Source organism: Carassius carassius, chromosome 38, assembly GCF_963082965.1.
Source record: "Carassius carassius chromosome 38, fCarCar2.1, whole genome shotgun sequence".
NCBI classification, from domain to species: domain Eukaryota; kingdom Metazoa; phylum Chordata; class Actinopteri; order Cypriniformes; family Cyprinidae; genus Carassius; species Carassius carassius.
The window spans coordinates 4,772,575-4,798,213 of NC_081792.1; the positions used below are offsets into that span (position 1 = coordinate 4,772,575).

General features: G+C 38.1%; 1 long non-coding RNA gene across 1 annotated transcript; it reads left to right on the forward strand.

The window, feature by feature from the left end:
* On the forward strand, window positions 1-15,423 carry LOC132118924 (uncharacterized). The gene is made up of 4 exons (XR_009426075.1): window positions 1-172; window positions 1,002-1,073; window positions 14,119-14,190; window positions 15,320-15,423. It is a non-coding gene; the product is annotated as an uncharacterized LOC132118924 (long non-coding RNA).
* Window positions 15,424-25,639: the final 10,216 nt, after the last annotated feature.

Below are 25,639 nucleotides of genomic sequence, written 5' to 3' on the forward strand. Positions count from 1 at the left end.
GATGTCAAATGAATCGTCTTTTTGACACAGTATATTGGATTGTTGTCATGTGCTGTCTCTTGTCCTCCAGTAACTTTCGCTTTCGTTTCCTTCGACTCAAAACCAGTCGATCAGGCTGAACCGAGCAGAACAGAACTCGACAGCTCACACTTCAGACAGCTCTCGCTTCTCGGTAAGTACACGATTAAGGGCAGATTGAAATAAAAGTTGTCCTTTTATTTGCTCTTTAATGTCGCGATATTAATGTCGACATCGACTTAAGTAAAAGTCAGGAACTGCGCTGTCAATCTATAGACCGTCATTCTGAACAAACCATTTAAGTCTGCAGTCCAAAGATTAAGCGAAATGTGAACCAATATGTGTGAAGACAGGCAATTAATCTTCAAGACCGATCAAAATATAAAACAATCTTTAAAAGTGCGTGAGTGTGAGTTAAAGTTAGTACGAAACGAAAATGAAACTAAACACATTTCTCTTCAGTCACTTCACTCTTTAAGACAACACTGGTCTAATTATAACTACACAAACGATACTGGCAAATCGAGCATTTGACAATTTAATAATTTAACATCGACATTTTAGTGTTCATTTTAAAGGAGTCTGTATCTGTCTGATGTTCGCCATATTTTGTTTCTCTTTCTCACTAGCTTGCGTTGACCGAATTAAAAGTATGTCTGCTGCTCTATCTTCTGAACAATAACGATTTGCTAAAGTCATTGAAGCATTTTTAATGTGTTTATGAACTAAATTGTCATATGTATTTAGTAGCCTACTTCAGTAACACTCCAGCTACTACTATTTATTAATCTGGATTAACTCATCAGTGAGTAATAGTTCCTTAATAGGTAGTTAGTAATTACTGAATGAGATTAAACTCATGCATGACTACGAAATGATAAAGGATTACCAGTTAATTAATCAATCACAACATTAGAATTTCTGAGATATGAGCAATTGTTTGTTTTACAGTTAACATGGTTATAAAATGAATTTTTTTTCAGTTGCTGTTTGGAGATTTTCTTGAAGTTATGTCAGATCAACCTGAAGAGCCAATGGAAGGAGTTGAGGAATCTGTGAGTCACAGAGTACAATTACTATTTATTTATGAATAACTAAAGGTGGGGGACTTAAAGGAACACTTCACCGTTTTTTTTTTAATAGGGCTTATTCACATTATTTCCTACATTTAGATAGGTGGGCAAATGCATTTTTGTGTCAGTGCATGCATTGTTTTAGTTTGACTGGGTCGGCGCTAGCTTAGCTTAGCACAATGAATGGAATCCTTTGTTGCCAGCTATCATGGCCTGAGTAAAAGTGATCAACATTTTTTTAAAAACCCACCTAATTACTTCTTGTGGCCTGCGTATTCACAACGAGTACAAATAGCGATCCAGATTAACACTAGGCGATTTCCTAGGCAGATATTGACTTGGGACTATATTATGGGGAAGCACAGGCGAAGCACTGCTGCTTAGGCGAAGCACTGCTACTTCGGCGCAGAGATATCACGCAACACATGAAATCCCACGACTTCCGTCAACATACCGGCGTGAATAGTAGCTGCCTGGCTATTTTCCTTATAGTACATGAATGGCGATGAACATGGCTGATTTTGAGAGAGACGAAGAGGGTGACTTCTCAGACAGTCAAGAACCAGAACCATACCTATTTGAACCAGAGTTTACAGAAGACGAGCTGCGTGCTTTGGAAATAGAACGACAGGAGGAGAAGGTTGTGATCGCTCAACAGCCTGAGGACGTGAGGATGAGAGCCAACATGAACTGGTGGTGTGAATGTGGGGGAATATGCCAATCTATGCCGACGGAAATAGAGTGTCTGTGCTGTAGAGAGTGGGACATGTTTTTGCCATTGATGACCAGGCTCAAGATGAGCGTGCCCGAAGTTGTGTCACATCTACAGAGGATTTCACGGCGCTGATCCATTCTGCAGTACTCGATTTTATTTTCCGGTGTGACAAAGTGAACTGGAAAAAACGCCCCACACCGATTGGACCAAATGGACAGCTGTCCACAGAGTAAGTGATTATTTTAATCATGACGCATGTATAGATCGACCCATATTATACCTGTATTCACATAGAGTTGATGTTTTCACAGGCAATATAGGTTATATAGGAAGAGAAATAAAAGACAACTTAATGCACTTTGTTCTTCCTGTGCTTTGAAAATAGATGGGACGGCCGTATCTTTCAGACGTAGTACCGTCTTTCTCGACCCATATTCCATTTTTTCAAAGTAGTCCTCTGGTGCAAAATGTTCTTCGCAAACACGATACTGCTTTATTTTGTTGAGAGGCGTTGAACTACAGATCTCCAGAGCTGCTAGCCATTTATTTCTCAGTTCCACATTAGATGGAATTCTGTTAAACATTACATTCGTGTATGTCCTTTGCTTGTTCTCACAACCTTTTGCTATGCAGGTAATAACCATGTTCGCTGTAACTTCTCAAAATAAATCATCCAAAAGCGAAGACACTCGGTGCAGGTCACGCCGGTATGTTCTTCTTCTGTTTTTTTGACGCGTTGCACGCTGCTATTTTGACGGAATTCGTGGGATTTCATGTGTTGCGTGATATCTCTGCGCCAAAGTAGCAGTGCTTCGCCTGTGCTTCCCCATAATATAGTCCCAAGTCAATATCTGCCTAGGAAATCGCCTAGCGTTAATCTGGATCGCTATTTGTGCTCGTGAATACGCAGGCCACAAGAAGTAATTAGGTGGGTTTTTAAAAAATTTTTGATCACTTTTACTCAGGCCATGCTAGCTGGCAACAAAGGATTCCATTCATTGTGCTAAGCTAAGCTAAGCTAGCGCCGACCCAGTCAAACTAAAACAATGCATGCACTGACGCAAAAATGCATTTGCCCACCTATCTAAATGTAGGAAATAATGTGAATAAGCCCTATTTCAAAAAACGGTGGATTGTTCCTTTAAGTTACAAGAGTCAAGTCACAAGTTTACTTGCTTGACTAAATAAAATGACTTGACTTGTATTTGGATTAAAAAAAAAAAAAATCTGTATGTTTATAAAGAAAATGTCGATATATCATACAAACTCAATATACCGGCCAGCCCTACTGCCAATAAAGTAAACATTGTCACTGTGCAATACGACAGTATTGCATGGTATACTGTAATGTAAAATGCTGTCTCCCTTTTTCAGATGAATCTCTTGTCAGTCAGATGTTATACAGTCATTAACTGTTTTCTATCTGTTGTACTCTATCTTGCTCTATGTTCACAAACTGCAAGTCTCTCTTTCACAAACACACACACACAAACTTTGAACATAGTGGTTTCCATCTAAGATAAATCACTTAAAACTTTTAAATAATTTATTATTGTCACTATATCCAGCTGGAGTGCCCATAAGCTCCTCCACAGGGCACTCTATCCCTGACTTTTGTTACTTCTTCACAAACTACATTCCCCAATCCTTTGCCTGGACTTACTATATCTGATTGTTTCCACCTTTTGCTTGTTAACGCATCGATCTCTGCCCATATACCCATATAGAGCCTTTAATTATCGTTCTGTATTAATGAGCTGCTTACTGACACACACACATACCGGAAATCGCGGAGCTCACACATCCAAGAGAAAATAAACTTGTCAACGCTGCCCCATGACTTTTATTAAATACAGTTTAAATACTGAATTGCTACATTATATGTTCCAGCGACGAGAGGATACAATCGCTGTTTTTAAGTAAACTCACTCTAAAAAGATAAACGCACAGACGCTATTACACGCAACTTCCATTTCTTTCTCTCTCTCTCTCTCTCTCTCTCTCTCTCTCTCTCTCTCGAATAGGCAATATTTGAGAAAATGGTTTAGCGATTTCTAATTATTGGGGGGATTAGCCCCCATCAATGTCTACAGCAGTTATCTCCCTGATCAGACATATGCTGTGGCACTATCGTGCAGTCTGTAATGATATGACGTTATCAAATATTAGCGATTTTTTGCAAACATTTCTTTGAGTAACATGAATTAATATGAACTCACAATTGAATATAACATAAAACAAATGATTACTTTTCGTTAAAATCTTTATTTATGCCAAAAAAAAGCTTACATTTATGTGTCTTTTTGTTAGCTGTAGCAGCCATGTTGCCAAGATAATTCATACCCCTTCGTTTGAAGTGTGGTCCCGAAAAATTTTTGTTTGAAGGATACCCCTTACCCCTTCCCCTCCAACCAAAAGAGAATTGAATTGAGACATGAAACGGAGGGGTAGGGGAAAGGGAAGGGCTAAGGGGTAGAATTGGGATTGGGCCTAAGCCACAATGGCTCTAGCAGAAAGAATCTTGTTCTTCAGGAAGGGCTCTAAAACCACTGAGGACTACACAGTGGAGTCCTTTACCTCTGCTAACTCTCTCCCATGGAATGATTCTCTTTTGAAGGACTTTTATTGTTACATCATTAATGAGCCCATAAGATCACTTCTGCCTAAAAGTATGATTGAACTTCCCTTGGAACAGTATATTGACTATGCATTTTTGCTGATGTCTCTGTGAACGGCACACATCCCAGTGACCTCAACGCTATCCAGCTGAGCAATCTCAGAGGTTCTCCCACCTTCCACTGTCCTTCCAGTAATGGGCTATACACCTTTCTAAGGCAGCAGCATCCACTCCAGTTCATGAGTCAGTTTAAGAGACTGCTCCAGTCCATGAGTCCGCTCCAGAGCTCATTCCTATGGAGGCGCCAGCCTGTGAGCTCTTCACCTGTCATTTTATGGCCAAGAAGGTCATCCCTGATCTCTCTACTTGCCCTGTCACAGCCAAGGGAGCCATCATGAAACTCTGTCTGCCCTGACACGGACATGAAAGTCGTTCCTGAGCTGTGTGAATGTCCTGTTACAGACAGAGTGGCCATCTCTAACTTCTTTGTGCTCTCTATGCCAGTCCCACCTGATCTGCCTTGGTGGTCTCCTGCATCATCAGCTCTACTTTGGTGGACATCTGCTCTGCCCTGGTGGTTTTCTGTTCCACCCTTATCTTCAGTTCTTCCACTACATGGACCTGACACTCAACCCCTGTTCCGCCTCTGCACCACCACCCTCCTTGATTTTTTATTTTTTTTCTGTGCTCACTTTCTGCTTTGTCTACTTCCTGCTTCCCTGTCTGCCTTGCTGCCTTGTTCTCCATAGCTACCCTTATTAATCATGTCAACTAATCACCTGTCACTTGTTAGCCCTGGTTAACTTCAGTGTATATATACCAGGGGTGAGCGATAACAATTTAAAAAATTTTTTAACCGGGTATACTAAATGCTAAGATTAAGCATCGCTTTTAGGACACAATCAAAGAGAATTTGTAAATGAAATTTTCTATCGTTTCAGGTTTATCCATAGTTATTTGAATGCTAGAGAACAGCTAAAAAACGGCCAAATAACAGTAACACATAGTTATGTTATGATAGATATTTGGAGGGTGGAGATGAGGGATTCTCTCACTCTATATGTCTCTGCATTAAATGATTTTTTTGTGGGTCCACAATGCACATACACTCTGCTTATTTCACACACTGGGTCGCACAGCAGCACACAAACATGCCAAATATATATATAAAAAATGAGGATTGAAAGGTCAAAGATTATTATTGTGTAGCCTACATAAATATAAAAATGAATAAAATATCCTTGACAGTTTTGGAGTTCCACAACTATTGCCTTTGCCCCTCTCAACTGACTTGTGTGTATGTAGGTGTATCACTGTTGCCAACTCTTGTTTCGAAAACATGCCCAAAACAAGCCCAATATTTTTTTTGTATGAATTATGAATTCATAAATTTCATTATAAATTATATATTATCAATAAATGAGCCTGCAACATATTAAACTGAAACCACTCTTTTATCTGAAAAGCAAAAACTTATGTTATTTTGCAAAAATCAGGAAACTGCAACAAAGTGAGAACAAAACTCATCTCCATCTCCAGAAAAACACAAGAGTTTCAAAGGGGAGCTGCAACATAGTCACATGTTTATAGCCTACTAAAGCATAGGCTATTTGAACAAAATGTATATATTCTAAGTATTAGTATAGGACTGCTTTTTTTATTGCAACCTGTGAAAATTATTACATCACAAAAACATTGTACAAATTAAAAATGAGGCAAAAAGAAAGTCCACTCTGCAGCATCATGTGCCTTCTTTTTGAACGTGATTTTTCTTCAATGAAGGAGAAGATGGGGCAGGACATTTGGCAAATTATGCTGCAGCACTTTTATATTATTGCTCTGGTTGGCTATCAACCACGAGCAGACAGACAGTGTTATTCAATGCATTGGAGAAAATGTCAAACATAAATAAAGAAACAAAGTTGCTTGTCAGAAGCAACCATATTTTTAAAAAATAAGCACAAAAAACTGCAACCCGGGATCTTTTCACACAACTTAACAAAAAAAAAGAAACCCAAAGTCGTGTATAATATACAGAAATGTCAACTCTGTAGGTGATGTAAAAGAGTAAGGCAGGCATTTGCACCAAAGCAATATGAGGCAGGGGAGGGGAGATTTAAGGGGCTCTATCATACACCCATCGCAATGTGGCGTCAGGCGTGATGGAAGTGTTCTTTGCCAGTTTCAGCCCGATACAGTTGTCATTTTCATGTCCTGCGCCATGCTGTCTAAAAAAGTCAATGGCACAGTCATTTATTTTTTTGTTATTTAAAGAGCGCATTAGTATAGGCGGGTCCACGACATGCATACACTCTGCTTATTACACACAGGGACGCACAGCACCACACAAATATGACACATATAAAACACTTAAGGATTACAATGTAAAAGATTATTATTGTTTAGGCTACACAAATATAAAAATCCCTACATGTCATTATGGATATTTATTGCATGTATTAGAATTAGGGTACCTATTTGCTCAAGCAGCTCTGTTTTCTCTCTGGTGATGTGTTCTGTCTGTACGCTTGCAAATTCTGTAAATCGCAAATCCACCATGGAATGAAGCTCTCACCATGGCTGAAATCAACGAAGCTCTCTAGATTACACAATGAATCTCTTATTTACATTGTGTCTACCCTCGATTACAATGAGAGGACTCGCAAGCGCGCAGAAGACATTTTGAGTGGTGAGTGAATTCTGACCAACTTGAATGCAAAGACCAGTCAGAGGTGTTCAATAAATCAACAAATGTTTGCAAATGGCTACATTGTTCAAAGCTACAAGAACATGTAAATGGAAACGGTTTACGCAGTCCAGAGTTTAAACACAAATACGCACTGGAAAAGTTGCTAAATCTGTTCCAGCAATATTTTATTATTACAGTTTAAACAAAGGGTGTCCTTGTTTTTGTTTGAGAGTGTTTTTCAATGCAGTAGAAAATGAACTTGTGGCATGAGTGTGTTGAGTTAAAGTCACCACTAACAAACAAACCAAACGTGGGACAATTACTAAGTTTGTATGGGACAATGTGGAACATGTTACCAACACTAAAAGATAACCTAAAACCGTTATATAATGTCTCATTTGATAAAAACATTTGTATTCTGCCTTTCAGCTTGTAAAGCTTTAGTCCCATCCAGAAAACACCATTACACCACAATGCAACATAGCATGTCTTTATTTTACATGTTATTTAAATTCAACATCACTCAGTCCATTCAAAGGCAGCAGGCATCATGCAGATGCCAAATCCAACCAAAATCCAACAAAATAAGTAATGAACAAATAAAATATAAACCGTGAAATTGTTACATTGACAGTCTTTACATATATTAAACCAAAAAACTTTTATATTTTTAGAAATAATGTGAATTAAAATAACCACAGCAGGCAACAAGTTGATGAATTCTGTTCTCCTCCATGCATCACCAGAGAGCACACTTGGCTGAAACACAAGAAAACAGCACCATACCAACCAAACATTACAATCATGCTAGAGGCTCACATTATTCTATTCTGTAAAGATACAGATATATTCTATATTTTAAAGAATTAATTATTTTCCTTACTTGTTCTTGAATTTGTACTTTTTATTTGAATATGAAGCTTCCGTTAGCACCTTCTTCTTAAGTGCAAAGCCGTAGACTCTTTACAGCTGTATCCAAACTTGTTCTTGAAATTTCACCCTTGATAAGATCTACTGAGCACCGAATTCATTGGCCAGTCCATGCCACCTCCGTCAGGGGAAAATACTCTCTTCATGAATGCATTGGTAAAAGGGATACTTAAGACTAAAGTAAGGATGCAATTGCAGTCAAATTTGGTTTATTTGTGCCTTGGATTAATGTTGACCACTTCTTAGCAACAAGAGCTGTTCTCTTTACAGTTTGCTGTTGGTGTGGTAAAATAACAGTGTTGTTCATACAGCACATCTATGTCCAGTTTTTCCTTTATCTGATGGATTTCCACCACATCACAAAGATGGGAGAACGTGAACTCTCCCCTCAACCCCAGAGGCTGCAACATTCTTCTGATAGCTGTTGTCTGAGAAGTCATACCAGTTTTCAAGGTAGCTTATAAAAACTGGAAAAATCCTGTTTGATCGCTGTTGGGTTAACTGTTCGAAGAAAGCAATGGTCACTACACCAAAAAATCCATCCACTTCTCACTGTTGAAGCTTTGTTCTGAGAGTGAGCATCACTTCATATAGCTCAAAGACAGTACATCTCCCTTTTCAGTCCATTATTGAGGAAGAACAAGTAGGCCTGTAACTCAAGAGGATGCCCCTCACTGTCTTGATCCTGTTTAAATCGTTTCCATAGCATCTTTGGACAATGTTCCTCTCCAAGTTACAAAAAATAAGCCTTGATTGCAGACCAGCTATCATGTTGCCTTGAGACAACAGGCCATGAACTTAATCATCTTGTTGGCACGTGTCTCAGTAAAAACTGATAATCGTCCTCCACAAGTTTAAATACATCTTTTTATTCTTCTGTGCACTTTGAGGAAGATGGGAAGTGACTAAAAATCTTGCTGAATGTAGTTTCAATGTCTATTTCCAGTTTGTCTCTAGCATATTTTGCACAGTTGTGCACAATGTGAGCCATACAGTTTGCCTTTATAATGCCAGAGTTTTCTGCTTTTAGCTTTTGTAAAACAGAATTGTGTTTGCCATAATATATACTTTATCAGCAGTGTATGCAGAAATCATATTATCAAGTCCTAGCTCATTCTCTTTTTACCTATTCATTTGATCCCTTTTCTTGTTTGATTCACATGTGCTGTGACGCTTAATGTCACATACTCCTTCATGTGAAATAGAAAAGCTGCTTTTACATAGACTGCAAAACACTCTTTGGGTATCTCTTTATATCGGCCTCACCCAGATATCCTAGCTCAGTCTTTACTTAAAGAACATTTTCACTTTTTGTTAGTACCTTGTAAAATAGCGTTTACTTTACCAAATTATCAGGAACATGGGTGAAATGTTGTACTTCGCCTTTAAGAAAGTGCTTTCCCAGTGTGCTGTGGCGTGTGTTTAAGCATGTAATGTTCGAGAATAAGAAGCAAGCAGCAAAAGAGAGACGTTTGTACTTCAAACAGTTTTTGGTCTGAAGTTATTACAATGGCAACGAGTGATTAATTGCCAATACAACCTCAATAAACCCACAAAGAAAACGAAAAGACGACCATAAGCAGAAGACGTCTCTAAAAGTTGCTTAGACAGTCAACAGGATCCAGCGAAACCTGAAATCACAGGACAGAGAAAATCGTCAAATCTGAACTCCGCCTGTGAGTAAAACGAGAAAAAAACGGTGAACGCTGCAATTTGCAAATGCTCGTGTAGCATATACACAGGGTATGTGTTTTAAATATAGCTATAGATGGTTAATTAATGATTGGACTACAAAAGATAAAGTTCGTCTCAGGGAGGTGTTGAGAGCCACAGTCAACCTTCTTGACAACAATGCCCATGACAGAATAAAAATGTCTACAAAACTGGAGCCAACAAACAAAAAGATATTACCGTATGGCAAGCAACAACCCCTTCCACTGCTGGGAAAACTAACCACTGATGTTTCAGCTTATGGAAGAACCACTGAAGCAACTTTTTATGTGGTTTAGGGAGATCATGGCTCTCTGCTCAGTCACAAAACAGCTTCAGAGCTGGGACTCATTCACATTGTTTACTCTGCAGACATAGTTCAGCAGCCTACCCTTTCTGTTGCTGATCAGCTTATGTTAAAATACCAAACATTGCAAAGGACATTGGAAAATTGAAAAATATTCAAGTTAAGCTACACATTGATGACACTGTCAAACCTGTCATCCAGCCACATCATCATATCTCTTTCCACATCCGAAAAAAGGTGGAGAAAGAACTGCAGCTTTCTTGAGGATCAAGGCATCATAGAAAAAGTGGAAGGTCCAACACCATGGGTCTCACCCATCGTAGCAATGCCCAAGCCTAAAATTCCAGAGAAAATACATATGTGTCGACATGCGCTTGCCAAACCAAGCCGTATGAAGAGAGAGAAACGGTTGATGACATCATCCACGATCTCAATGGAGCAGTGATGTTCTCTAAACTGGACCTTAACTCAGGTTATCACCACCTTGAACTAGCACCTGAGTCCAGATATATCACAATATTTTCAACCCATGTTGGACTGAGGAGATATGCAAGGCTCATATTTGGCATCTCATCTGCAGCTGAAGTTTTTCAAAATACCATCCAACAGGTCCTGCAGGTAATCCCTGGCGTTAGAAATTTCAGTGATGACATTCTAGTGTATGGCGCCACAGCAGATGCCCACAACAGATCTCTTGAAGCAGTTTTTCAACGATTGCATGAAAACAACCTGACAATCAACAAGGACAAATGTGAATTTCATAAAACAGTTTTATTTTTTATTTTTATTTTTTGGATATGTATTCTCCAATCGTGGCATCGCACCTGACCCCCAAATAATTGAGGCAATAACCTGTATGCAACCCCCACAAACCCAGAGTGAGGTAAGAAGCCTCCTAGGAATGGCCAATTATAGTGTAAGATTCATTCCTGACTAATCTCCACTGACACAACCTCCGAGGGAACTCGCAAAGAAGGACTCTGAATGGCTGTGGGGTAAAAAGCAAGCAGATGCACTGACAACCCTGAAAGAAAGACTGGTCAAAGCCCCTGTGATGAGCTACTTCTATCCTGAAAGAGAAACCAATGTCATTGTGGATGCCAGTCCTGTCGGCCTTGGCGCTATCTTGGCACAGAGAGACAAAACCACTAATCACACAAATATTGTTGCTTATGCAAGCAGGGCATTGACCCCAGTTGAACAGAGGTACTCTCAGACGGAAAGAGAGGCTCTTGCCATCGTCTGGAGCTGTGAATACTTCCATCTGTATCTTTATGGTGCTGAATTTAACATGATCACAGACCACAAACCTTTAGAGCTAATTTTTAACAATCCTAAAGCAAAACCGCCAGCACGAATTGAGAGATGGGCTCTCAGACTCCAGCCTTGCAAGTATAAGGTCATCTACAAAGCAGGGAAGATAAATCCGCCTGACTATGTGTCTCGCCACCCACAACAACTGCAAAAGTCCTCCATCACGCATGATGTTGACACAGAAATGCATGTCAACTTTATCGCCACTAACGCAGTCCCTAAAGCCATGACACTGGAGGAAGTAAAGTCTGCAACAGCAAAGGACTGCCTCTTTCAGCATGTCATCAACATTGCCCACACTGGGCAGTGGCACAGACTTTATGATCATTTCACCACAGAGCGTGATCTGTCTGATCTGAAATCATTCTACAATATCAGAGAGGAGCTTACTGTCCTGGATGACAGAAGTGTACTTTTTAAGAGGACACCGCATCGTTATGCCAAGGGCACTGCAGCACAGAGCACTTGATCTTGCACATGAAGGCCACCACGGTTTGGTAAAAACAAAACAGCTGATGAGAGAAAAAGTCTGGTTCCCTGGAATAGACAAGCAGGCAGAACAACTAATATCAGCTTGCATCCCCTGTCAAGCATCAACTACTTACAAAAAAACATCAACCACTCCAGATGTCAGAGTTACCTGAAGGTCCATGGCAGAATGTCTCTGTTGACTTTTGTGGTCCCTTTCCCTCTGGTGACTATCTTCTAGTTGCTCTGGATGAATACTCTAGATTCCCCTTTGTAGAGATAACACGATCAACATCTGCACATACAGTCATTCCATTATTGGATAAAATATTTTCCACAATAATGAAGTCTGAAAACGGCTCTCCGTTCTCCAGTCAAAACCTTGCAAACTTCACAACCCACCTTGGTATTCACCATCGAAAGATCACTCCCTACTGGCCTCAAGCCAATGGTGAGGTTGAGAGATTCATGAGAACACTCAAGAAAGCAATATCAACTGCCACTGTCGAAGGAAACTCATGGAAACAAGAACTCCACAAATTTCTGAGAAAATATAGAGCAACACCTCATCAAACTACTGGGACGTCCCCTGCTGAACTGCTTTTTGGCAGACCCATTAACATTAAACTACCAGCTTTACACAGTCCAGTGATTAATGACATACTTCGACAAACAGATGGCTCCAAAAAGGAAAAGATAAAACAATATGCCGATAAGCTTCACATTCTGTGCTCAATGAGGGTGATTCTGTGCTCATTCATGAAAGGAAAACTGGAAAACTTATGACAGCCTTCAGCCCAAAACCTTACAAAAGTCATAAAAACTAAAGGTACCAGAAACCTTTAGAAGAAAAACCTAAAGAAACCCCCAAGACTGATGGATTACATATGAAAAAAAGTGAAAAAAAGAAAAGCTAAACATAATGAAGAAACACTGAGTTAAGTCAAGGATTAGTTTGGTTTAGGTCCTCCCGTTACAGCTAGTTGACATGTCTATATTTCAGATTCTAATTTCTATTTACTTTGCTAAATTCATTTTACTTGTTCAGTCATAATTTAAGTTAACATAATTTAAAGAGAATATACTTTCAGTTACATTTGTATTTCATGCTCATATTCTGGTAAATTAATACTGACAATATAATTATTTTCTTTTTCTAAAACAAAGGCAGGGATGTAATGTTGTACTTCGCCTTTAACAAAGTGCTTTCCCAGTGTGCTGTGCTGTAGCGTGTGTTTAAGCATGTAATGTTCGAGAATAAGAAGCAAGCAGCAAAAGAGAGACATTTGTACTTCAAACAGTTGTTGGTCTGAAGTTATTACAATGGGCAAGTTTGTTTTCTGACAGGGAACACACGTTCTGAATTTTGATTGACAGCTGTCACAGCCTTAAAAAAAAAATCTGTTTTATTTGTATGAGTTGGGTTGCTACTTCTGACAAAGCGATGTTAAATATAGGTAAAATTACACTGCAAAAAGAATAAATGAAACCAACAGAATGATGAAAATGTGGGACATTTTCTCAATATGCAATGTGCAGGACAAGAAAATGCTGTGCAATACAAAGCAAAGCGGGAGGGGTGGTCTCCCTAGTGTGAGAATGGAGTCAGTTGCTCAGTCTCATGCTGAATGTGAGAGTTGGCAGCCCTGATAGGCTAATGTGCAAAACAGAATGTCTTTATTTTTAAATGTAGCTTAATCCTGTTATTAAAGTAAAATGATTAGAGTGCGTCGGCCAATGGGGAAATTGGCCATTATAGTCGATTACCAATCCAGCCCTGCCCCTCTTCCTGTTTTGGATTTATCCCCTGTGATTCTTTCATTAAATGTTATCCAGTGCCATCATTCCTTCCAGCAGTGAATCGTGACAATAATGTCACCATGACACAATGAGAGTAATTAAACAGACTCAAGTCTTCTACAGAGACTGCAATTTTAGCAATCTTATAAGATCATTGCAAATCACACTGCAAAATGGATCTAATAAGCTTGGGTACGACTTTTTTTGCAAACTATACTTTGACACCTACTGATTCATAGGCTACGACGCAAGTTACTATTGAAGAATAAAACGTTATCAGCATGTGCTAGTGGTAAACAAAAAGAGCATGAAAAATGAGTTTGGCACTTTTACTTTTTATTTGTGCTGAAAAAATGAGCAAGCTGGTAATTTTTCTTTGTCAGCTCCAATTAAATAGTGAGAATAGTTTATGTTAGTTTGTAGCAAGTAAGAATAAATTATGATGCCAATTATTGTTTTTGTTTATAATAATATTAGTGAAGTCAGCAGTTAAGCAGTGGTGATCAACATTTAGAGAATCAGGATTTAACAAAGGGTTCTAGTAATCAGGTAAGTCCGGTCTAACGTTGCAGCTAACATATTTTATCTGTCAGTCCAATCCAATCTCGTGAGAAAACATAACTATTTTACGAGTTGTCGTTAGCCACTGAAAGCATTTTGAACAGGTCTGTTCTATAATGATTAAATAATATATACAAACAATATAAGTTTGTATATATTATTTAATCATAAAAAAAAGACAATTTTGTAATTTTGTTAACACATTAATTCAATTTTAGCTATGGGAATAGTTCATTCAGCAGTGTCATACACAGTGCCATCAGATTAAAAGTATGGTGTATTGCATACATGCACATTGTCAGTGTGATTCCAAAGGTTTATCATCTGGCTGTTGAATGACTTGTTCACTTATTCACAGCAAGAAATTAGTGATAGTATTTATATTAAAATGCTGAACATTAATCCAGCAGGCCCCATCTTCATTAAGCAGTGCTGACCCTCAGATGATACAAAACAGACAGTCTGCGTATGATCCAGTGAGTACCAGTCAGATCTACAACTGAAATACACAGTTTCACTTCTAACACACATTTGATTTTTTTGGGACATTATTATTATTAGGTAAGACAGAAATACATTTGCCCATTTATTTTCTAAATGACCCAGAGACAGAGCTGGGTTCTTTTAGGGACCAAGTGTTAATTTATGAATTCTTTCCTTGTTTGGTGGCATTGGCCACTGAAAGCATTTTGAATAGATCTGGTCTAAAATGTTTATGATAATTAATGACCACAATGACTCATTAAAAAGTGAACGCAAATAATGTGTTTATCAAACTATTTTTTATCATGTTGGTCTTCAAATAATTATATTTTAGCCATGGGTTAAAATAGTTTACTGCTCATGACTGACATAACATTTGATACTGAATATTGATATATATATATATATATATATATTGGCTTCAGTGTCATACACAGTTGGCAAATACTAATGTGAGTAAAAAAAAAATCCCATCAGACTGACATATTTATTTGACTTTTAATTAAATGTACTAAATTAAATTCAAATGGTGTATTGCAGACATTAGCTATGTGATTCCAGTGGTTTATCATCCTGTTGCTGAATTGCTTGTACCCAGAACAAGACATAATTGATTGTGCTTATATTAAAATAGGGAGCATTCTTGCTAAATCATCAGGCCCTACATTCATCAAGCATTGCTGATCCTCATTTGATACAAGACTACATTCAACCTTCTAATGCTCAGGTGAGTACCAGTAACAGACGTTTACCATTTATCACCTCCTGTATTTTGAATAGATCTGGTCTAGAATGATTATGAGAATTAATGACCACAATGACTCATTAAAAAGTGAATGCAAATAATTTATCAATTTATTTTATCATGTTGATCACCAAATAATTATATTTTTGCCATGGGTTAAAATAGTTTACTGCTCATGACTGACATAACATTCAATACTGAATATTGATATATATTACCTTCAGTGTCATACACAGTTGGCAAATACAGGTGCATCTCAATAAATTAGAATGTCGTAGAAAAGTTCATTAATTTCAATAATTCAACTCAAATTGTGAAACTCATGTATTAAATAAATTCAGTGCACATAGAAGTAGTTTAAGTCGTTGGTTCTTTAAAAAATGTGATGATTTTGGCTCACGTTTAACATAAACTCACCAAATTTAACAAATTAGAATACTTCATAAGACCAATAAAAGAAAATTTTTAGTGAATTGTTGGCCTTCTGGAAAGTATGTTCATTTAAAGTGAAAGTGATATACAGCCAAGTATGGTGACCCATACTCAGAATTTGTGCTCTGCATTTAACTCATCCAAAGTGGACACACGCACACACACACACACACACACACACACACACACACACACACACACACACACACACACACACACACACACACACACACACACACACACACACACACACACACACACACACACACAGACACAGAGCAGTGAGCTTCATTTATGGTTCAAGATTCAAACCCACAACCTTAGGTTTAGGAGTTAAACTCTCTAACCATTAGGCCACAACTTTCCCTTTACTGTACTTGTACTCAGTACTTGGTAGGGGCTCCTTGTGCTTTAATTACTGCCTACATTTTGCGTGGCATGGAGGCGATCAGTTTGTGGCACTGCTGAGGTGGTCTGGAAGCACAGGTTTCTTTGACAGTGGCCTTCAGCTCATCTGCATTGTTTGGTCTCTTGTTTCTCATCTTCTTCTTGACAATAGCCCACAGATTATCTCTGGGGTTCAGGTCAGGTGAGTTTACTGGACAGTCAAGCACACCAACACCATGGTCATTTAACCAACTTTTGGTGATTTTGTCAGTGTGGGCAGGTGCCAAATCCTGCTGGAAAAGGAAATCAGCATCTTCAAAAAGCTGATCAGCAGAAGGAAGCATGAGGTGCTCCAGAATGTCTTGGTAAACGGGTGCAGTGACTTTGGTTTTCAAAAAATACAATAGACCAACACCAGCAGATGACATTGCACCCCACATCATCACAGACTTTGGAAACTTAACACTGGACTTCAAGTACCTTGGGCTATGAGCTTCTCCACTCTTCCTCCAGACTCTAGGACCTTGGTTTCCAAATGAAATACAAAACTTGCTCTCATCTGAAAAGAGGACTTTGGACCACTGGACAACAGCACAGTTCTTCTCCTTAGCTCAGGTAAGATGCCTATGACGTTGTCTGTGGTTCAGGAGTGACTTAACAAAAGGAAATACGAAAACTGTACCCAAATTCCTTGACACGTCTGTATGCATTGACCCCAGCCTCAGTCCATTCCTTGTGAAGTTCACTCAAATTCTTGAATTGATTTTTCTTGACAATCCTCATAAGGCTGTGGTTCTCTCGTTGATTGTGCTTCTTTTATTTCACACACTTTTTCCTTACACTCAACTCTCCGTTAACATGCTTGGATACAGCACTCTGTGAACAGCCAGCTTCTTTGGAAATGAATATTTGTGTCTTACCCTCCTTGTGAAGGTTGTCAATGATTGTCTTCTGGACAACTGTCAGATCAGCAGTCTTCCCCATGATTGTGTAGCCTAGTGAACCAAACTGAGAGACCATTTTGAAGTCTCAGGAAACCTTTGCTGGTGTGTTGAGTTGATTAGCTGATTGGCATGTCACCATATTCTAATTTGTTGAGAGAGTGAATTGGTGGGTTTTTGTTAAATGTGAGCCAAAATCATCGCAATTAAAAGAACCAAAGACTTAAACTAGTTACTTACTAGTGTGAGTAAAAAAATCCCATCAGACTGACATATTTATTTGACTTTTAATTAAATTTACTAAATTAAATTCAAATGGTGTATTGCAGACATTAGCTATGTGATTCCAGTGGTTTATCATCCTGTTGCTGAATTGCTTGTACCCAGAACAAGACATAATTGATTGTGCTTATATTAAAATAGGGAGCATTCTTGCTAAATCATCAGGCCCTACATTCATCAAGCATTGCTGATCCTCATTTGATACAAGACTACATTCAACCTTCTAATGCTCAGGTGAGTACCAGTACCAGAAGTTTACCGTTTATCACCTCTTACCTGTATTTAAGTTAAATGCATAAGTTAATTGAATTCCACATGCTTATTTATTATTTTTTGTTCTATTGGGTAAAAGTATGGTGTATTGCATACATGCACATTCCAAAGGTTTATCATCTGGCTGTTGAATGACTTGTTCACTTATTCACAGCAAGAAATTAGTGATAGTATTTATATTAAAATACTGAACATTAATCCAGCTGGCCCCATCTTCATTAAGCAGTGCTGACCCTCAGATGATACAAAACAGACAGTCTGCGTATGATCCAATGAGTACCAGTCAGATCTACAACTGAAATACACAGTTTCACTTCTAACACACATTTGATTTTTTTTGGGACATTATCATTTATTTTCTAAATGACACAGAGACAGAGCTGGGTTCTTTTAGGCACCAAGTGTTAATTTATGAATTCTTTCCTTGTTTGGTGGCATTGGCCACTGAAAGCATTTTGAATAGATCTGGTCTAAAATGTTTATGATAATTAATGACCACAATGACTCATTAAAAAGTGAACGCAAATAATGTGTTTATCAAACTATTTTTTATCATGTTGGTCTTCAAATAATTATATTTTAGCCATGGGTTAAAATAGTTTACTGCTCATGACTGACATAACATTTGATACTGAATATTGATATATATATATATATATATTAGTGCTGTCAATCGATTAAAAACTTTAACTAGATTAATCGCACATTTTTTCTGTGATTAATAGCAATTAATCGCAATAAAAAAAGAAATGTTTTTGTACGTTTTTAATATATTTTTTTATGTAATAATTTCACAGTTAATCAAATTAATGTAGAAACAACAAAGACAGTTTATTTTAAATACTTGTTTAAATGGCATCTTTTTATGAATGAAGGCCAGTATTACTGATATTAATACAGCTACTGATTTTTTTTTTTTTTTTACATTTATTATTGGGCTTCAAAAATATAACAGTTTTTAATTTAAGTAAACTTAAAACAATGCTAACATAAACCCATAATAAATGTCATGTTTACTCCTGCCCTTCCTGTCTTAACAGTTAGGAAATATACAGAAATTTAATAAAGTTATCAAAGTTATATGCAGTCTGCACTGCATAAACTATAAATTAAATAGTTAATCCTTATTAAAGCAACAAAAGTTATTTAGTCAAGAGCAGCGAGTCATTTTCTCTGTTCCCTTTGTTCTTTAACTTTACTGACAGGAAGCTTTATTGGCTGCTGTCCCTTTAAGAGCAGACACACAAGCGGATCTCACCGTTTATATACTGTCTATGGATCTCGCCTCAATCTCTCACAACTCTTTTTGTTCATTTTAGACTTTATATAAATCATTTAAGTCAAAGTCAAAGTCACCTTTATTTATATAGCGCTTTAAACAAAATACATTGCGTCAAAGCAACTGAACAACATTCATTAGGAAAACAGTGTCAATAATGCAAAATGATAGTTAAAGGCAGTTCATCATTGAATTCAGTTATGTCATCTCTGTTCAATTAAATAGTGTCTGTGCATTTATTTGCAATCAAGTCAACGATATCGCTGTAGATGAAGTGTCCCCAACTAAGCAAGCCAGAGGCGACAGCGGCAAGGAACCGAAACTCCATCGGTGACAGAATGGAGAAAAAAACCTTGGGAGAAACCAGGCTCAGTTGGGGGACCAGTTCTCCTCTGACCAGACGAAACCAGTAGTTCAATTCCAGGCTGCAGCAAAGTCAGTTTGTGCAGAAGAATCATCTGTTTCCTGTGGTCTTGTCCTGGTGGTCCTCTGAGACAAGGTCTTTACAGGGGATCTGTATCTGGGGCTCTAGTTGTCCTGGTCTCCACTGTCTTTCAGGGATGTAGAGGTCCTTTCTAGGTGCTGATCCAGCATCTGGTCTGGATACGTACTGGATCCGGGTGACTGCAGTGACCCTCTGATCTGGACACAGACTGGATCTGGTGGCCACGGTGACCTCGGAACAAGAGAGAAACAGACAAAAATTATCGTAGATGCCATTCTTCTAATGATGTAGCAAGTACATAGGGTGTTATGGGAAGTGTTTCCGGTTCCGGTTTACCTAATTAATCCAGCCAAAAAATCCTTTAACGGATTTGGATAATAAAAGCATATTAGTATGTTATGTGTATGCCAGGTTAAAGAGATGGGTCTTTAATCTAGATTTAAACTGCAAGAGTGTGTCTGCCTCCCGAACAATGTTAGGTAGGTTATTCCAGAGTTTGGGCGCCAAATAGGAAAAGGATCTGCCGCCCGCAGTTGATTTTGATATTCTAGGTATTATCAAATTGCCTGAGTTTTGAGATTTAAGTTTGCTCTTATGAGGATAATCGACAAAACTGGCACTTTGGGATGTTTATTGTTAGTTCAAGCGCTTAAGAGAACTGGATTCTGGTGCCCTGTCAATGCATTGTATGTTTGTGTGTGTGTGTGTGTGTGTGTGTGTGTGTGTACGTGTCACATAGGGGCATTCACAGACAGCGCATTCTCTTTTGTCTTGCCGCGCTTGAAATGTTTAAAAGCATTTAAATGAATAAGAGCGTGATCATATAATGTAAAGCTAGCCAACGGATGGCAGAAAATACGGATGCTGCGTTAATTGCGTTAAATATTTTGACACGTTAAACCAGACAAAAATTAATCGCATGCGTTAACGCGTTAACGTTGACAGCACTAATATATATATATATATATATATATATATATATATATATATATATATATATATATATATATATATATTGCCTTCAGTGTCATACACAGTTGGCAAATACTAATGTGAGTAAAAAAAAAATCCCATCAGACTGACATATTTATTTGACTTTTAATTAAATGTACTAAATTAAATTCAAATGGTGTATTGCAGACATTAGCTATGTGATTCCAGTGGTTTATCATCCTGTTGCTGAATTGCTTGTACCCAGAACAAGACATAATTGATTGTGCTTATATTAAAATAGGGAGCATTCTTGCTAAATCATCAGGCCCTACATTCATCAAGCATTGCTGATCCTCATTTGATACAAGACTACATTCAACCTTCTAATGCTCAGGTGAGTACCAGTAACAGACGTTTACCATTTATCACCTCCTGTATTTTGAATAGATCTGGTCTAGAATGATTATGAGAATTAATGACCACAATGACTCATTAAAAAGTGAATGCAAATAATTTATCAAAAAAATTTTTTATCATGTTGATCACCAAATAATTATATTTTAGCCATGGGTTAAAATAGTTTACTGCTCATGACTGACATAACATTCAATACTGAATATTGATATATATTACCTTCAGTGTCATACACAGTTGGCAAATACAGGTGCATCTCAATAAATTAGAATGTCGTAGAAAAGTTCATTAATTTCAATAATTCAACTCAAATTGTGAAACTCATGTATTAAATAAATTCAGTGCACATAGAAGTAGTTTAAGTCGTTGGTTCTTTAAAAATGTGATGATTTTGGCTCACGTTTAACATAAACTCACCAAATTCAACAAATTAGAATACTTCATAAGACCAATAAAAGAAAATTTTTAGTGAATTGTTGGCCTTCTGGAAAGTATGTTCATTTAAAGTGAAAGTGATATACAGCCAAGTATGGTGACCCATACTCAGAATTTGTGCTCTGCATTTAACTCATCCAAAGTGGACACACGCACACACACACACACACACACACACACACACACACACACACACACACACACACACACACACACACACACACACACACACAGACACACACAGACACACACACACACACAGACACAGAGCAGTGAGCTTCATTTATGGTTCAAGATTCAAACCCACAACCTTAGGTTTAGGAGTTAAACTCTCTAACCATTAGGCCACAACTTTCCCTTTACTGTACTTGTACTCAGTACTTGGTAGGGGCTCCTTGTGCTTTAATTACTGCCTACATATTGCACGGCATGGAGGTGATCAGTTTGTGGCACTGCTGAGGTGGTCTGGAAGCCCAGGTTTCTTTGACAGTGGCCTTCAGCTCATCTGCATTGTTTGGTCTCTTGTTTCTCATCTTCTTCTTGACAATAGCCCACAGATTATCTCTGGGGTTCAGGTCAGGTGAGTTTACTGGACAGTCAAGCACACCAACACCATGGTCATTTAACCAACTTTTGGTGATTTTGTCAGTGTGGGCAGGTGCCAAATCCTGCTGGAAAAGGAAATCAGCATCTTCAAAAAGCTGATCAGCAGAAGGAAGCATGAGGTGCTCCAGAATGTCTTGGTAAACGGGTGCAGTGACTTTAGTTTTAAAAAATACAATAGACCAACACCAGCAGATGACATTGCACCCCAAATCATCACAGACTGTGGAAACTTAACACTGGACTTCAAGTACCTTGGGCTATGAGCTTCTCCACTCTTCCTCCAGACTCTAGGACCTTGATTTCCAAATGAAATACAAAACTTGCTCTCATCTGAAAAGAGGACTTTGGACCACTGGACAACAGCACAGTTCTTCTCCGTAGCTCAGGTAAGATGCCTATGACGTTGTCTGTGGTTCAGGAGTGACTTAACAAAAGGAAATACGAAAACTGTACCCAAATTCCTTGACACGTCTGTATGCATTGACCCCAGCCTCAGTCCATTCCTTGTGAAGTTCACTCAAATTCTTCAATTGATTTCGCTTGACAATCCTCATAAGGCTGCGGTTCTCTCGGTTGGTTGTGCATCTTTTTCTTCCACACTTTTGCCTTCCACTCAACTTTCTGTTAACATGCTTGGATACAGCACTCTGTGAACAGCCAGCTTCTTTGGAAATGAATATTTGTGTCTTACCCTCCTTGTGAAGGTTGTCAATGATTGTCTTCTGGACAACTGTCAGATCAGCAGTCTTCCCCATGATTGTGTAGCCTAGTGAACCAAACTGAGAGACCATTTTGAAGTCTCAGGAAACCTTTGCAGTTGTTTTGAGTTGATTAGCTGATTGGCATGTCACCATATTCTAATTTGTTGAGAGAGTGACTTGGTGGGTTTTTGTTAAATGTGAGCCAAAATCATCGCAATTAAAAGAACCAAAGACTTAAACTAGTTACTTGTGTGAGTAATAAAATCCCATCAGACTGACATATTTATTTGACTTTTAATTAAATTTACTAAATTAAATTCAAATGGTGTATTGCAGACATTAGCTATGTGATTCCAGTGGTTTATCATCCTGTTGCTGAATTGCTTGTACCCAGAACAAGACATAATTGATTGTGCTTATATTAAAATAGGGAGCATTCTTGCTAAATCATCAGGCCCTACATTCATCAAGCATTGCTGATCCTCATTTGATACAAGACTACATTCAACCTTCTAATGCTCAGGTGAGTACCAGTACCAGAAGTTTACCGTTTATCACCTCTTACCTGTATTTAAGTTAAATGCATAAGTTAATTAAATTCCACATGCTTATTTATTTATTTTTGTTCTATTGGGTAAAAGTATGGTGTATTGCATACATGCACATTGTCAGTGTGATTCCAAAGGTTTATCATCTGGCTGTTGAATGACTTGTTCACTTATTCACAGCAAGAAATTAGTGATAGTATTTATATTAAAATACTGAACATTAATCCAGCAGGCCCCATCTTCATTAAGCAGTGCTGACCCTCAGATGATAAAAAACAGACAGTCTGCGTATGATCCAGTGAGTACCAGTCAGATCTACAACTGAAATACACAGTTTCACTTCTAACACACATTTGATTTTTTTGGGACATTATTATTATTAGGTAAGACAGAAATACATTTGCCCATTTATTTTCTAAATGACCCAGAGACAGAGCTGGGTTCTTTTAGGGACCAAGTGTTAATTTATGAATTCTTTCCTTGTTTGGTGGCATTGGCCACTGAAAGCATTTTGAATAGATCTGGTCTAAAATGTTTATGATAATTAATGACCACAATGACTCATTAAAAAGTGAACGCAAATAATGTGTTTATCAAACTATTTTTTATCATGTTGGTCTTCAAATAATTATATTTTAGCCATGGGTTAAAATAGTTTACTGCTCATGACTGACATAACATTTGATACTGAATATTGATATCCAGTGGTTTATCGTCCTGTTGCTGAATTGCTTGTACCCAGAACAAGACATAATTGATTGTGCTTATATTAAAATAGGGAGCATTCTTGCTAAATCATCAGGCCCTACATTCATCAAGCATTGCTGATCCTCATTTGATACAAGACAACATTCAACCTTCTAATGCTCAGGTGAGTACCAGTAACAGAAGTTTACCGTTTATCACCTCTTACCTGTATTTAAGTTAAATGAATAAGTTAATTTAATTCCACATGCTTCTTTTTTGTTCTATTGGGTAGTGGGAAGATATGTATTGTTTTGTTTATCTGAAGTGCAAATGATACAGCAGCATAATAAAATCCACTTAAAATGTTTGGTTATGATAATTCTGTTTTCTGTTATTATTGTATCGAACGATAATCAGGACTTTTTTCAAAAGGAATTGCAAATTGTATTTTCAATTGTGTTTTCCATACGTGGATTCACGAATTGTCACATAATGCAAACGCAATTGCAGATCTTGCATTACCGCGTGTGTTTTCCCTTTCGTGAACACACAGTGACTGCCATATTTCAAATTGAAAAGAAAAGTCCATTTGCAACTGTATTTCCCATGTTCATGTCTTTCCTACATGTTATGAGCCCGTCATATTTACATAGCAATAGTAATTACCATATCTGCTTGGGCTGGATGTGGGGACTGGAGCCCTTTCTGTGCTTGACTTGGGGACTGGAGTCTTCTCTGGGTGGACTTGACTGAGGAACGGCCAGCGGACTTGACGGTGGGCTGTTTCTGACTCGGGCCAGATGCTCTCCACAACGGAGGAACTCTTCCCTCCAACTTAGTCCCATGGTGTCTGGGAGGTCCACGGGGTGATGGTAATTGGCCCTGTGCCAGAACAGAGAGTTGATGGTGGCATCATCCAATGCCGTCGCCGCAGCGAGCTCACAGAACTCCCAGGCATGCTCGATGAAGGGGAGATCCTTACATGCTAGAGCAATGAAACAAGAGGCTATTACCATGGCCAAGGGGAGAAACAAACTGGAAAAAACAAAATACTTTTCAAAACTAACTGAATTATCTATAGGCGTCACTTAACAAAATTTAATATATTGAATTCTAATTTAGATTTTTTATTTATTTTACCTGAAATTTTAAACATTTACAATTTAACACAACTAAATGATTTATGGCAGAATTTTATAGACGTGTAAGTGTCATAATTAAGTCTTTTATTAAAACATTAACAGTTTGGGAGTATTATCACGCTTACTGTATGGCATTGGGTCAATCCCTTGCATTTTCCCTGCTGAAAGAAGAAAAAACATATGACTAGTTGACTACAAAAAAAAAAAATCTTTAGTCTGGGACAGGAACCGATCCATTTTAAATAAAATGCTGAATGACTGCAAATTACGTCACGTATTGCATTGCATGACTTATCAGTGTGAGTCAAATGTTTTTACTTTATTTAAATCTTTTTTTATGTTTGGGGGTGCTAGCCCCTGGCGCTGCCCAGTAGAGATTATACATGTGTAACGAAGAGTCAGAGGTGTTTGGATCCATGTGCAGAACTTTATTAAGAGAATGGTCAGACAGGCAGAAATCAGGAACGGCATCAGGTATGTCAGGGATAACCAGAATCATAATCTGTAACAAGCAGAGGTCAGGGCAGGCAGCAGAGAATCAGAGTCGGTTTAAACAATCCAAGATCAGACACGGGAAGAACAAACACAGGGAAAACGCTCAGAAATGTTAGACGGGGCTAAACAATATTTTGCTGTGAGTGAGAGTGATTGTGGTGCTTATATTTGTGTGTTAATGAGGTGCAGGTGTGGCAAGGAAATTGGCT